The sequence below is a fragment of the Entelurus aequoreus genome, linkage group LG07 (assembly GCF_033978785.1).
Source record: "Entelurus aequoreus isolate RoL-2023_Sb linkage group LG07, RoL_Eaeq_v1.1, whole genome shotgun sequence".
In the NCBI taxonomy this organism is placed as follows: Eukaryota; Metazoa; Chordata; class Actinopteri; order Syngnathiformes; family Syngnathidae; genus Entelurus; species Entelurus aequoreus.
In genome coordinates, this window is record NC_084737.1 from 10,845,892 (window position 1) to 10,859,672 (window position 13,781).

Genomic DNA, 13,781 nt, shown 5'->3' on the forward strand with positions numbered 1-13,781 from the left:
CCCGATGACGTCATAACATCTACGGCTTTTAGAGAGTACAGTGCACAACAAGGTTCTTGGTTTCTTATGTGGGTTTATTGTTAGGCAGTTTCATTAACGTCCTCCCAGCGCGGTAACAACACACAACAACAGCAGTCACGTTTAGTCTACCGTAAAGCAGTTCGTCTGCCGTAAACAGCAATGTTGTGACACTCTTAAACAGGACAATCCTGCCATCTACTGGATAGCCTGCAGAACACTGAAATTGAAGTATGTCTTTTATTCATGTATAATAAATAAATTTAAAAAAAAATATATATATATAGCTAGAATTCACTGAAAGTCAAGTATTTCATACATATACATATATATATATATATATATATATATATATATATATATATATATATATATGAAATACTTGATTTGGTGAATTCTAGCTGTAAATATACTCTCCTCTTAACCACGCCCATAGCCACACCCCAACCACGCCCCCCACCCCAAACACGCCCCCCCCGACCACGCCGCCACCCCTCCCAAACCTCCCGATATTGGAGGTCTCAAGGTTGGCAAGTATGTCATTACGTCAAACTCATTATTGACCGCTTGTAACGGCGAATAATGTATGAATTTGCCTCTGGATTTCATTATCAAATATATTAATTGTTTTAAGTTGACTGTCGATTTTACAGTAAAATTTTTACATTTACCAAATTTTACTGTAAAATATAGCGTTTTTTAAATTTTTTACGAAATTTTACGGTATATGGAAAAACAGTACCACTGTTTTTTTTTTTTTGGAGGGGGGGGGGGTGGTTTACGGAAAAAGCTGACAGCTTAGTTGCCTGAATTTTTGTGTTAACTTTACATTAGTTGTTGCAACATTATATTGTGAATGGATAAACAGTACAAGTTCTTTTTTTATTCTGGCAACTTAGCTGCCAGTTTTTCTACCGTAAAAAACAAATGTACCGTCTTTCCATTTACACCGTTAAAAACAACAACCGTAGATTTTACAGTCAAAAACTGTAGTAGTAGTTTTTTTCGATATACATTAATATGCTGTAAGGAACAATGTAACATTTATTGTAATTTTTATTCATTTGATTGGTAGTTTGCTGTAAAGTTAAGTTTTTGTGTTTCGTATCCAACACCAAAACTTTTAATTTCCCATTGAGAATATAGAACATTACACTCGGCGCTCAAAAATCTATGAAAATGTTTTAGTACGACTTTGGTAAGCTATGAAGCCGCACCACTTGATGGATTGTGGGAGCATTACGACGTACTATGGTGTGTGTATAAGAACCGCAAATTGGCACCCATTAGCAGACATATTATCTGTTGTTTTGTCTTGCAATATTATGCAAAAACAACTTTTCTTACCTTCTGGTACCTGCTGATGTGTATTTGGGATCTGCATAAGTCCTGAAAATTTGCGCGCGTCCGCCATTGTAGTCCGTGACGACATCGTAGTCGATAAGCTTTTTCTTTTTCTCTATCTTCTTGTTATGGGACATTCATCCTCCGCTGTTACCATTTCTAATATAAAGTAGTGTGAAGTTCTTACTTATATCTGTCAGTAAACTCGCCATGGAAGTGCTAAAACATACCGGTGTAGTGAGTTTACATTATTCACCCGAGGAACTTTAGTTATTAGAGAGTTCCGGTCGGACGTTTTTTCACGGGACACATTCCCGGCGGATGAGGAGATGCTGCTCCGTTATTGATTGAAGTAAAGTCTGAATGTCATTAAAACAGTTAGCTCCATCTTTTGACACTTCTTCCACTCCCGTCCTTGCACGCTACACCGCTACAACAAAGATGACGAGGACTAGACGCTGTCGAAGTGGAGGCACGTATATAAGACCGCCCACAAAACGGCGCATCCTGAAGAGCGACTTGAAGATGATGTGTAAAACATCATCTATGCAACATTTTGAGCAAAGAACCACCATTACATGTTATGTAGACCACAAGGAAGTCTTTTACATTTAGAAAAAAAATCATAATATGACCCCTTTAATACGCCTTATAATGCGGTGCGCCTTTTGTATGAAAATAGACCTGAATAGACGGTGCGCCCTATGGTCCGGTACATAAAATAAGTATGCAAAAATATTGTAATGGCGGCGAGGCTCCAAATAAAATTCTGCTTAGGGCCCTGGTAGAAAATCTCCATTCAAGGAAGCATGGGAAAAGGGAACACTCCACATTTTCTCCCCTTTCGTCAACAATCCTCGCTTCCTTTTCGCCGTGTTGCACTGAGCCCACATTCGCCCCACAGCGCGAGGGTCTTTAACCTGGCCGGGCGAGGTGTGACTCACAAGGACACCAAGTTCAGCAAGAAAAGCGTTTGGGTGTCAAGGGGGCGGCCTTCAAAGCGTCTGAATGCGACTTCGAGTGTGAGACTTTAATTAATTCCCCCGGAAAGAATTACCTCCCTTTTTTGCTTCCTGCGTGTTTTGCCGCCTTGTCGCTCATTTCATTACCGTCCGTCAAGTTGATCAGCAGAAGCAATAAAGGAACGCAACACTGCGGCAGTCGTAAAAGACAACACCTCCTCCCCGTGTGTGTAAGTGTAGGTGTGTGTAAGTGTAGGTGTGTGTGTGTGTGTGTGTGTGTTTAAGTGTAGGTGTGTGTGTAAGTGTAGGTGTGTGTGTAAGTGTAGGTGTGTGTGTGTGTGTAAGTGTAGGTGTGTGTGTAAGTGTGTGTGTGTGTGTGTGTGTGTAAGTGTAGGTGCGTGTGTAAGTAGGTGTGTGTGTAAGTGTAGGTGTGTGTAAGTGTAGGTGTGTGTGTAAGTTTAGGTGTGTGTGTAAGTGTAGGTGTGTGTGTGTGTAAGTGTAGGTGTGTGTGTGTGTAAGTGTAAGTGTAGGTGTGTGTAAGTGTAGGTGTGTGTGTTAGTGTAGGTGTGTGTGTGTGTGTGTAAGTGTAGGTGTGTGTGTTAGTGTAGGTGTATGTGTGTGTGTAAGTGTAGGTGTGTGTAAGTGTAGGTGTGTGTAAGTGTAGGTGTGTGTGTGTGTGTTTAAGTGTAGGTGTGTGTGTAAGTGTAGGTGTGTGTGTAAGTGTAGGTGTGTGTGTGTGTAAGTGTAGGTGTGTGTGTAAGTGTGTGTGTGTGTGTAAGTGTAGGTGCGTGTGTAAGTAGGTGTGTGTGTAAGTGTAGGTGTGTGTAAGTGTAGGTGTGTGTGTAAGTTTAGGTGTGTGTGTAAGTGTAGGTGTGTGTGTGTGTAGGTGTGTGTGTGTGTAAGTGTAAGTGTAGGTGTGTGTGTTAGTGTAGGTGTGTGTGTGTAAGTGTAGGTGTGTGTGTTAGTGTAGGTGTATGTGTGTGTGTAAGTGTAGGTGTGTGTGTGTAAGTGTGTGTGTGTTTAAGTGTAGGTGTGTGTAAGTGTAGGTGTGTGTGTGTGTAAGTGTAGGTGTGTGTGTGTTTGTGTAAGTGTGTGTGTGTAGGTGTGAGTGTATGTGTGTAATTGTAGGTGTGTGTAAGTGTAGATGTGTGTGTAAGTGTAGGTGTGTTTGTGTGTGTAGGTGTGTGTGTGTGCGTGTAAGTGTAGGTGTGTGTGAGTGTAGGTGTGTGTGTGTTTGTGTAAGTGTAGGTTTTTGTGTGTAAGTGTAGGTGTGTGTGTGTGTAAGTATGTGTGTGTAATTGTAGGTGTGTGTGTGTGTGTGTGTAAGTGTAGGTGTGTGTGCAAGTGTAGGTGTATGTAAGTGTAAGTGTGTGTGTAAGTGTGTGTGTAAGTGTATGTGTGTGTGTAAGTGTAGGTGTGTGTGTGTAAGTGTAGGTGTGTGTAATTGTAGGTGTGTGTGTAAGTGTGTGTGTAAGTGTAGGTGTGTGTGTGTGTGTGTGTAAGTGTAGTAGTGTATGTAAGTGTAACTGTGTGTGTAAGTGTAGGTGTGTGCGTAAGTGTAGGAGTGTATGTAAGTGTAGCTCTGTGTGTGTGTGTGTGTGTGTGTGTGTGTGTGTGTGTGTGTGTGTGTGTGTGTGTGTGTGTGTGTGTGTGTGTGTGTGTGTGTGTGTGTGTGTGTGTGTGTATGTAAGTGTAGGTGTGTGTGTAAGTGTAGGAGTGTATGTAAGTGTAGCTGTGTGTGTGCGTGTATTTGTTTATAAGTGTAGGAGTGTATGTATGTGTGTGTGTAAGTGTAGGTGTGTGTGTAAGTGTAGGTGTGTGTGTAAGTGTAGGTGTGTGTGTGTAAGTGTAGGTGTGTGTGTGTGAGTGTAGGTGTGTGTGTAAGTGTGTGTGTATGAGTGTAAGTGTGTGTATAAGTAGGTGTGTGTGTGTGTGTGTGTGTGTGTGTGTGTGTGTGTGTGTGTGTGTGTGTGTGTGTGTGTGTGTGTGTGTGTGTGTGTGTGTGTAAGTGTGTAAGTGTGTAAGTGTGTGTGTGTGTCAGTCATAAAGTTGGCAGGGTTCTTTGGGAACACACTGATGTCCCCCAGCTAACATCCTGCACTTTATTTGAAGATTTGTTTATCTTCATTCAGGAATGACTTAAAGAGAAGCCTGGGCTTGTAATTCCCACAATAATTCTCCACTAAAATTGCAGCCCTGTGTGTGTGTGTGTGTGTGTGTGTGTGTGTGTGTGTGTGTGTGTGTGTGTGTGTGTGTGTGTGTGTGTGTGTGTGTGTGTGTGTGTGTGTGTGTGTGTGTGTGTGTGTGTGTGTCACAACAATACATCTTTTCCATTTCCGCCACAATACAATTGACCAAAGTTAGTCGCTGTATGAAAGCGCTGCAAATATTTCTATGAATATCATTACTGGTCGCTGCCTTTCTTTCGTGGGAACTTTGAGGACGCAACTCTCTAAGGAGCAAAGTCAGGGTGGACAAAAAGCTCGTTTTTGTCTGTTAATTAGCTTTAGCATGCTAGCTGATAACGGTTAGACAGCGTCAGGTTAAATGTGAAAAGAGGGTAAATACATGTATTGTTCGGTACCGTCCGTGTGATAAAGACAGCCCACACTTCTGAGGCTACAGTACGTTTTTCCAAAAATCTAGTAAAATCTAAAAAAAAATGTATTAGACGTAGGGTTGCAAAATTCCGGGAATATTCAAAGTTGGAAACTTTCCATGGGAATTAACGGAATTATATGGGAATTAATGGGAATACACATTGAATGCAACATGCTAGATCTTGCAGCATGATTATTAGCTAAAACAACCTGATTTAAAGGCCTACTGAAATGCGATTTTCTTATTTAAACGGGGATAGCAGGTCCATTCTATGTGTCATACTTGATCATTTCGCGATATTGTCATATTTTTGCTGAAAAGATTTAGTAGAGAACATCGACGATAAAGTTCGCAACTTTTGGTCGCTGATAAAAAAGCCTTGCCTGTACCGGAAGTAGCGTGACGTCGCAGGTTGTGGAGCTCCTCACATCTGCACATTGTTTACGATCATGGCCACCAGCAGCGAGAGCGATTCGGACAGAGAAAGTGACGATTTCCCCATTAATTTGAGCGAGGATGAAAGATTCGTGGATGAGGAAAGTGAGAGTGAAGGATTAGAGGGCAGTGGAAGCGATTCAGATAGGGAAGATGCTGTGAGAGGCGGGTGGGACACTCGACGGAGCAAAGTCAGAGTGAACAAAAATGTCTGTTAATTAGCTTTAGCATGCTAGCTAATAACACTAACGGTTAGAACGTCAGGTTAAATGTGAAAAAATGGTAAATAGCTTTTGTGGAAACTTTGAAGACGCAACTCTCTAAGGAGCAAAGTCAGAGTGGACAAAAATGTCTTTGGAATGCTAGCTGATAACATCGTAGCTTAGTCACAGACAGCGCCACCGAGTGACCAGCCTGACCATGATGTCGATGATGGCTGTTTGTTTGGCGTCATGCATCAGCGCACGGTTCTGCATACGCACTCCGTCCCGCGGCGTCGCAGTCCCGCAGGTTCCGTCGGGCCGCGTCGTCCCGCCGAGCTGACGACCCGGCGAGCCAATCTAAATGTCCGCCCGCCGTCGCGGAACATTCCTCCGACGCCGTTTACGCAAGAGGGATGAATACTTCACATTCGCCCCGGCAGGATTATGTCGCGGAAAAAAGATTTTAAAAAGGGGATCAGTCATATTAGCGCTGCCTCGACTCAGCGCGGCTGTCTGCCAATTAGCTTCGATGGATGTCGCTACAACACACACACACACACATTCTTGTATTTCTTACCTTCTTGAGACCTCCGAAAAATGCCTACCTCTTTAGGACCACCTTTTCTAGATATATAAAGATGTGTATTTACAACATTAATAATATATACATACTATGCAAATATAAAAAATTTAAGCTTTTAGTTATAATTTATTTTTGTTTGTTTGTAATTGTTTTTTAATCTTCATTATTTACCTTAAGTTATTACAGTATGTCTCCATATGCATATGTATTTTATTTGTTTTACTTAATTTTGGCCAAAGGCATTTCAATTTCTTGCACACACTTGTTATTACATATGTTGGCCAGAGGGGGAGCACGTCAAATGTTTTACACGCACTTGTTATTCCATATGTTGCCACCTTTTTGGGACCACTCTAATTTTTATAGATTTCACCACCAGGGGTGCAAATGAGACATTCTCTATTAGATGCAATGTTATTGGGACCATGATTTATGTCATCACTTGTTCACACCTCCTCATATGGAAGCTACTTTTCCTTCTTGATGTCTCAAGAAGGGTAGAAATACAACAAAACACACACACATTCTTGTATTTCCTACCTTCTTGAGACCTCCAAAAAATGCCAACCTCTTTAGGACCACCTTTTCTAGAAATATAAAGATTTGTATCTACAACGTTAATAATATATACCGTAATTTCCGGACTATAAGCCGCACCTGACTATAAGCCGCACCAGCTAAATCTAGGGGTAAATACAGATTGCTCCATATATAAGCCGCACCCGACTATAAGCCGCAGGGTTTTGATGTGTAATTAGCGTAGTATATAGGGGTTCCTGCTACCACGGAGGGGATTGTCGGGACAGAGATGACTGTTTGGGAACGCAAAGCGTCCCATTTATTAACAATAAATCTTTCAATCATTCAATCAAACTTTCACATCTTTGACATGGCGAACAGCATTCGTGCAGAGTACAAATAATACAACGCTGCAAAGTAATACAAAGTGCTCGCCTGTACGTTATCAAAATAACCAGCCTACCGGTATATGAAAAGTCAGTCTTTAATCATTGTGTCATCGTCTTCCTCCTGCGTACTAAAACCACCCAAATCCTCTTCGTCGGTGTCGGAGAAGAACAGGCCGTATATAAGCCGCACCCTTGTATAAGCCGCAGGGACCAGAACGAGGGGAAAAAGTAGCGGCTTATAGTCCGGAAATTACGGTACATACTATGCAAATATAAAAAAAATGTAAGCTTTTCGTTATTTATTTTTGTTTGTTTGTTTGTAATTGGTTTTTAATCTTCATTTACTTCAACTTATTACAGTATGTCTTCATATGCATATGTATTTTATTTTTTTGTAACTTAATTTTGGCCAAAGGCATTTCAATTTCTTGCACACACTTATACATATGTTGGCCAGAGGGGGAGCACTTCAAAAAAATGTACACACACTTGTTATTTCATATGTTGCCACCTTTTTTGGGACCACCCTAATTTTGATGGATGTCACCACCAGGGGTGCAAATGAGACATTCTCTATTAGATGCAATGGTTTTGCGTATTGGGACCAGTGTTGGGTTAGTTACTGAAAACCAGTTACAATTACTAGTTACTTTATTTCAAAAGTAACTCAGTTACTAACTCAGTTACTTACACCAAAAAGTAATGTGTAACTGTTACTTCTTTTTTTCCCCCTTTTTTTAAGGCTCCCATTAATGCCCTTTTAGCCTTCATTTCAGTACTGTTATTGCACTGGAGAATAATACAATCTGTTGATCAACTTGACATGCATTTGACAAAGATATGTTTCAAAGGGCCAATTTATTTCAGGCCAGAAAAAATTGACAAAACTATTTTAAATAGCTGCAACATAATGGCACTTTAACTTTAACTCTAAGTAGATAGGATCTTTGATCCAAGACACAACTTACATTTAACTAAAATGTTCTTTTCTTTGTGCTCGACAAAAGAAAAGTATTGAGAATGTCTCCATGTTAAAAAACTCGACTTCTGGCTTCGCCATGATGTCTTGTTAGTTGTTATGAGAGTAGCGTATGTGTGTGTGTGTGGCCCTTTAAGATATGACAGCATGAGAGGTGAGTGACGTCAGTGAGTGAGTGGGCGAGAGAGGTGAGGGAGCGGCGACAGTGAGTGCGTGTAGGTGCTCTAGCTTGGTGGATGGCTGCGTGCAATAAAGTCACAAAGTTGCAATAAACCGCCGGGCTCGTCATTCACCCTCAGCTGTAAAGACCCTCTTCCGGGTAAAGTGAAGGTTGTTAGACCCGAAGTATGGCTCTGGAGGAACGTCTCCCCTGCAGAAAGCACGCCTCTTCTTTTCCACCGGAGCGCTCCAATAAAACACACTCAGATCTTCAGTTTCTAGCCGATACTACATACAAATAACGTAAAATAACGCAGTAACGCATCATGCAATAACGGTAACCGAGTTACTGTATATAAAAAAATAACGCGTTAGATCAGTGGTCCCCCAACCACCGGGCCGCGGACCGGTACGATTGGTACCGGGCCGCGCAAGAAATTTAATTAAAAAAAATAAAAAAAAAATAAAAATATTTATTTTATATTAAATCAACATAAAAAACACAATATATACATTATATATCAATATGGATCAATACAGTCTGCAGGGATACAGTCCGTAAGCACACATGATTGTATTTCTTTATGAAAAAAAAAAAAATCAATAAATAAATAAATAAATAAAAATCCCCCCCCTCCCCGGTCCGTGGGACAAATTTTCAAGCGTTGACCGGTCCCCAGCTACAAAAAGGTAGGGGACCACTGCGTTAGATTACTAGTTACCGCCGAAACTAACGGTGTTACAGTAATGCGTTACTTAGTAACGCGTTAGTCATCACTTGTCCACACCTCCTCATATGGAAGCTACTTTTCCTTCTTGATGTCTCAAGAAGGGTAGAAATACAAGAAAACGCACACACACATTCGTGTATTTCTTACCTTCTTGAGACCTCCAAAAAATGCCGACCTCTTTAGGACCACCTTTTCTAGATATATAAAGATTTGTATTTACAACGTTAATAATATATACATACTATGCAAATATTAAAAAAATAAGCTTTTAGTTATTTATTTTTGTTTGTTTGTAATTGGTTTTTAATCTTCATTATTTACTTCAAATTATTACAGTATGTCTCCATATGCATATGTATTTTTTTTTTTTTTAAACTTAATTTTGGCCAAAGGCATTTCAATTTCTTGCACACACTTGTTATTACATATGTTGGCCAGAGGGGGAGCACCTCAAATGTTTTACACACACTTGTTATGTCATATGTTGCTACCTTTTTGGGACCACCCTCATTTTGATAGATTTCACCACCAGGGGTGCAAATGAGACATTCTCTATTAGATGCATTGGTTTTGCGTATTGGGACCATGATTTATGTCATCACTTGTTCACACCTCCTCATATGGAAGCTACTTTTCCTTCTTGATGTCTCAAGAAGGGTAGAAATACAAGAAAACGCACACACACATTCGTGTATTTCCTACCTTCTTGAGACCTCCGAAAAATGCCTACCCTTTGGCCTTTTAGTTAATTATTATTATTTTTTTGGTTTGTAATTGGTTTTTGATCTTCATTATTTACTTCAAGTTATTACAGTATGTCTCTATATACATATTTATTGATTTTTTTTTTTCATACATTTTGGCCAAAGGGGGCGCATTTCAATTTCATACACACACAAGTTATTAAATATGTTGGCCAGAGGGGGAGCACTTCACATTTTTACACACACTTGTTATTTCGTATGTTGACCAGAGGGGGAGCAATTTTAAAACCGACACACTGTCAATTTGAAAAATCCCTCCTTTTTGGGACCACCCTCATTCATAGATTTCACCACCAGGGGTGCAAACGAGACATTCTCTATTACCGTATTTCCTTGAATTGGCGCCGGGAATATAGTATTCGCCTGCCTAGAATTACAGCCGGGTCAAACTCGTTTCGCAAAATAATTAGCGCATGCTTGGCACTTCCGCCGGGTCAAATATGAGTCATTAAATGACTCCCGCCTCCAGGTGGTAGAGGGCGCTAGTGATCCTTCTTGCGACTACCAGTACTGCAGGAGACAGGTACTGCAGAAGAAGACAACAAGCAGCAAGCATGCAGCAATTGTTTGCTTGCACTTTTAACATGGAGGATTACATATCTAAAATAAAACCGTTTTATAAACTGGACTTTCAATCGAAGCAGGAGGTAATAATTAAAGGAATACCTCCAGAGACTTTTAAAATTGAAGAAAGATGAGAAAGACTGCCTTTGATCAGAAGCAGCTGCACATGGACCCATCTACAAGTAAAGGTAAGATCATAATAACGTTTTTTTTATTAAATGTGTTTTTAATGATAAGGTATGCGCCGGAGTGAGAAGAGGTTTTAAAATAATTAGAGCATGCTTGCTCATTCCGCATGGTTTTGGTAACCGCAGGAGTGAGAAGAGGTTTTAAATTAATTAGCGCCCCTGCGGCTATTCAAGGAAATACGGTAGATGCAATGGTGTTTGCGTATTGGGACCCATGATTTATGTCATAACTTGTTCACACCTCCTCATATGGAAGCTACTTTTCCTTCCTGATGTCTCAAGAAGGGTTGAAATACAAGAACACACACACACACACACACACACACACACACACACACACACACATTCTTGTATTTCTTACCTTATTGAGACCTCCAAAAATGCCTACCTCTTTAGGACCACCCTTTCTAGATGTATAAAGATGTGTATTTACAACATTAATAATATATAGTTATTTAGTTATTTTTGTATTTTTTTTGTTTGTAATTGGTTTTTAATCTTCAATATTTACTTCAAGTTATTACAGTATGTCTCTATATGCATATTTATTTATTTATTTTTTTAAAACTTAATTTTAGCCAAAGGCATTTCAATTTCTTGCACACACTTATACATATGTTGGCCAGAGGGGGAGCACTTCAAAAAAAATTTACACATACTTGTTATTTCATATGTTGCCACCTTTTTGGGACCACCCTCATTTTGATAGATTTCACCACCAGGGGTGCAAATGAGACATTTTCTATTAGATTCATTGGTTTTGCGTATTGGGACCATGATATATGTCATCACTTGTTCACACCTCCTCATATGGAAGCTACTTTTCCTTCTTGATGTCTCAAGAAGGGTAGAAATACAAGAAAACGCACACACACATTCGTATATTTCCTACCTTCTTGAGACCTCCGAAAAATGGCGACCGCTTTAGGACCACCCTTTCTAGATATATAAATATTTGTATTTACCACATTAATAATATATACTGTACATACTATGCAAATATAAAAAAGGTAAGCTTTTAGTTATTTTTTTAAATTTTGTTTGTTTGTAATTGGTTTTTAATCTTCATTATTTACTTCAAGTTATTACAGTATGTCTCTATATGCATATTTATTTATTTATTTTTTTAAACTTAATTTTAGCCAAAGGCATTTCAATTTTTTGCACACACTTATACATATGTTGGCCAGAGGGGGAGCACTTCAAAAAAATTTACACATACTTGTTATTTCATATGTTGCCACCTTTTTGGGACCACCCTCATTTTGATAGATTTCACCACCAGGGGTGCAAATGAGACATTTTCTATTAGATTCATTGGTTTTGCGTATTGGGACCATGATATATGTCATCACTTGTTCACACCTCCTCATATGGAAGCTACTTTTCCTTCTTGATGTCTCAAGAAGGGTAGAAATACAAGAAAACGCACACACACATTCGTGTATTTCCTACCTTCTTGAGACCTCCGAAAAATGGCGACCGCTTTAGGACCACCCTTTCTAGATATATAAATATTTGTATTTACCACATTAATAATATATACTGTACATACTATGCAAATATAAAAAAGGTAAGCTTTTAGTTATTTTTTTAAATTTTGTTTGTTTGTAATTGGTTTTTAATCTTCATTATTTACTTCAAGTTATTACAGTATGTCTCTATATACATATTTATTGATTTTTTTTTCATTAATTTTAGCCAAAGGCATTTCAATTTCATACACACACAAGTTATTGAATATGTTGGCCAGAGGGGGAGCACTTCACATTTTTACACACACTTGTTATTTCGTAAGTTGACCAGAGGGGGAGCACTTTTAGAACCGACACATAGTCAATTTGAAAACTTGACTGATTTATGTCCAAACTTGTTCACACCTCCTCATATGGAAGCTACTTTTCCTTCTTCATGTCTCAAGAAGGGTAAAAGTACAAGAACTCACACACACTCACAGCATTAGTTTGCTGCTGTAGCGAGATAACGAGGAGGAATTACAACTTCTGTCGGTTTTGTCTTCAATCTCATAAAAGTTATATATATATCTGCAACACATTTCAATGACATACACTGGCAGCGTTGCACTTTTTGTTATATTTAATACAGAGGAAGTTGCTTCATTAATGAACGGTATAAAACATATTGGTGCTGGGTTTTTTTTGTGGGGGGGGGGGGGGGGGCAGTTATGTCATGTTCGCCCTTTGAATTCTGCCCGGCAATAAGTAACGGCACAAGTACGTATGCCAGGCGACCGAGAAAAATAAGTATGGGCAAGCTAAAAAAAAAGAACGCTCGTAATATGAAATTGTCCAAATACTACTTTTGTGTCGTCACATAGAGAAGTGGCTGTCATTTATTGTACTCAGGACAGAGGCGCACTTGCTCTATGGTTATCATCACATTTGATCACTTCAAACACTTCTTTAAAGCCTGAACCACTAAATCATTGATAGAAAATCCCAATCATTTGAAACTGGACCTGTTTAGAAAAAAATATTTCCATATATACCGTATTTTCCGGACTATAAGGCGCAAGTAAAATATTTTTTTCCCCCTCAAAACTCGACAGTGCGCCTTATAACCCGGTGCGCCTAATGTACGGAATATATTATGGTTGTGCTTACCCACCTCGAAGCATTTTTTATTTGGTACATGGTGAAATGATAAGTGTGACCAGTAGATGGCAGTCAAACATAAGAGATACGTGTAGACTGCACTATGATGGCAATATGATTCAAGTAAACAACACCAACATTTTAAATGTTCCGTTGAAAATATAGAACATTACACACGGCGCTCAAAAAGTCGGAGTATTATTATGGTGTGTGTATAAGGTAAGACGTGTTATCTGGCGTTTTGTTTCGCAATATTATGCAAAAGCAACTTTTCTTACCTTCTAGTCCATGCTGATCTGTATTTGGGATCTGCATAAGTCCTGAAAAATTGCACGCGTCCGCCTTTGTAGTCCGTGCTGACTCCGTAACTTTTTTTATGGGACACTCATCTTCCGTTGTTGCCATTTCTAATATAAAGTAGTGTAAAGTTCTTACTTATATCTGTCAGTAAACTCGCCATGAAAGCGCTAAAACATACCGGTGTAGTGAGTATACATTATTCACCCAAGGAACTTTAGTTATTAGAGAGTTCCGTTCGGAGGTTTTTTCACGGGACACCTTGTTGTTGTTCCCGGATGAGGAGGTGTTGTTGATTGAAGTAAAGTCTGAATGTCATTAAAACAGTTAGCGCCATCTTTTGACACTTCTCCCACCCCCGTCCTTGCACGCTGCACCGCTACAACAAAGATGACGGGGAGAAGACGCCGTGGAAGGTGAGCCACGTAAA

At 39.5% G+C, this 13,781-nt stretch overlaps 1 protein-coding gene across 2 annotated transcripts in view; it reads left to right on the top strand.

Annotated features, from left to right (window-relative positions):
* LOC133653373 (probable N-acetyltransferase camello) overlaps positions 1-13,781 on the top strand; it is a 31,953-nt gene that overhangs the window by 1,351 nt on the left and 16,821 nt on the right. The gene's annotated exons all lie outside the window — the stretch shown is intronic.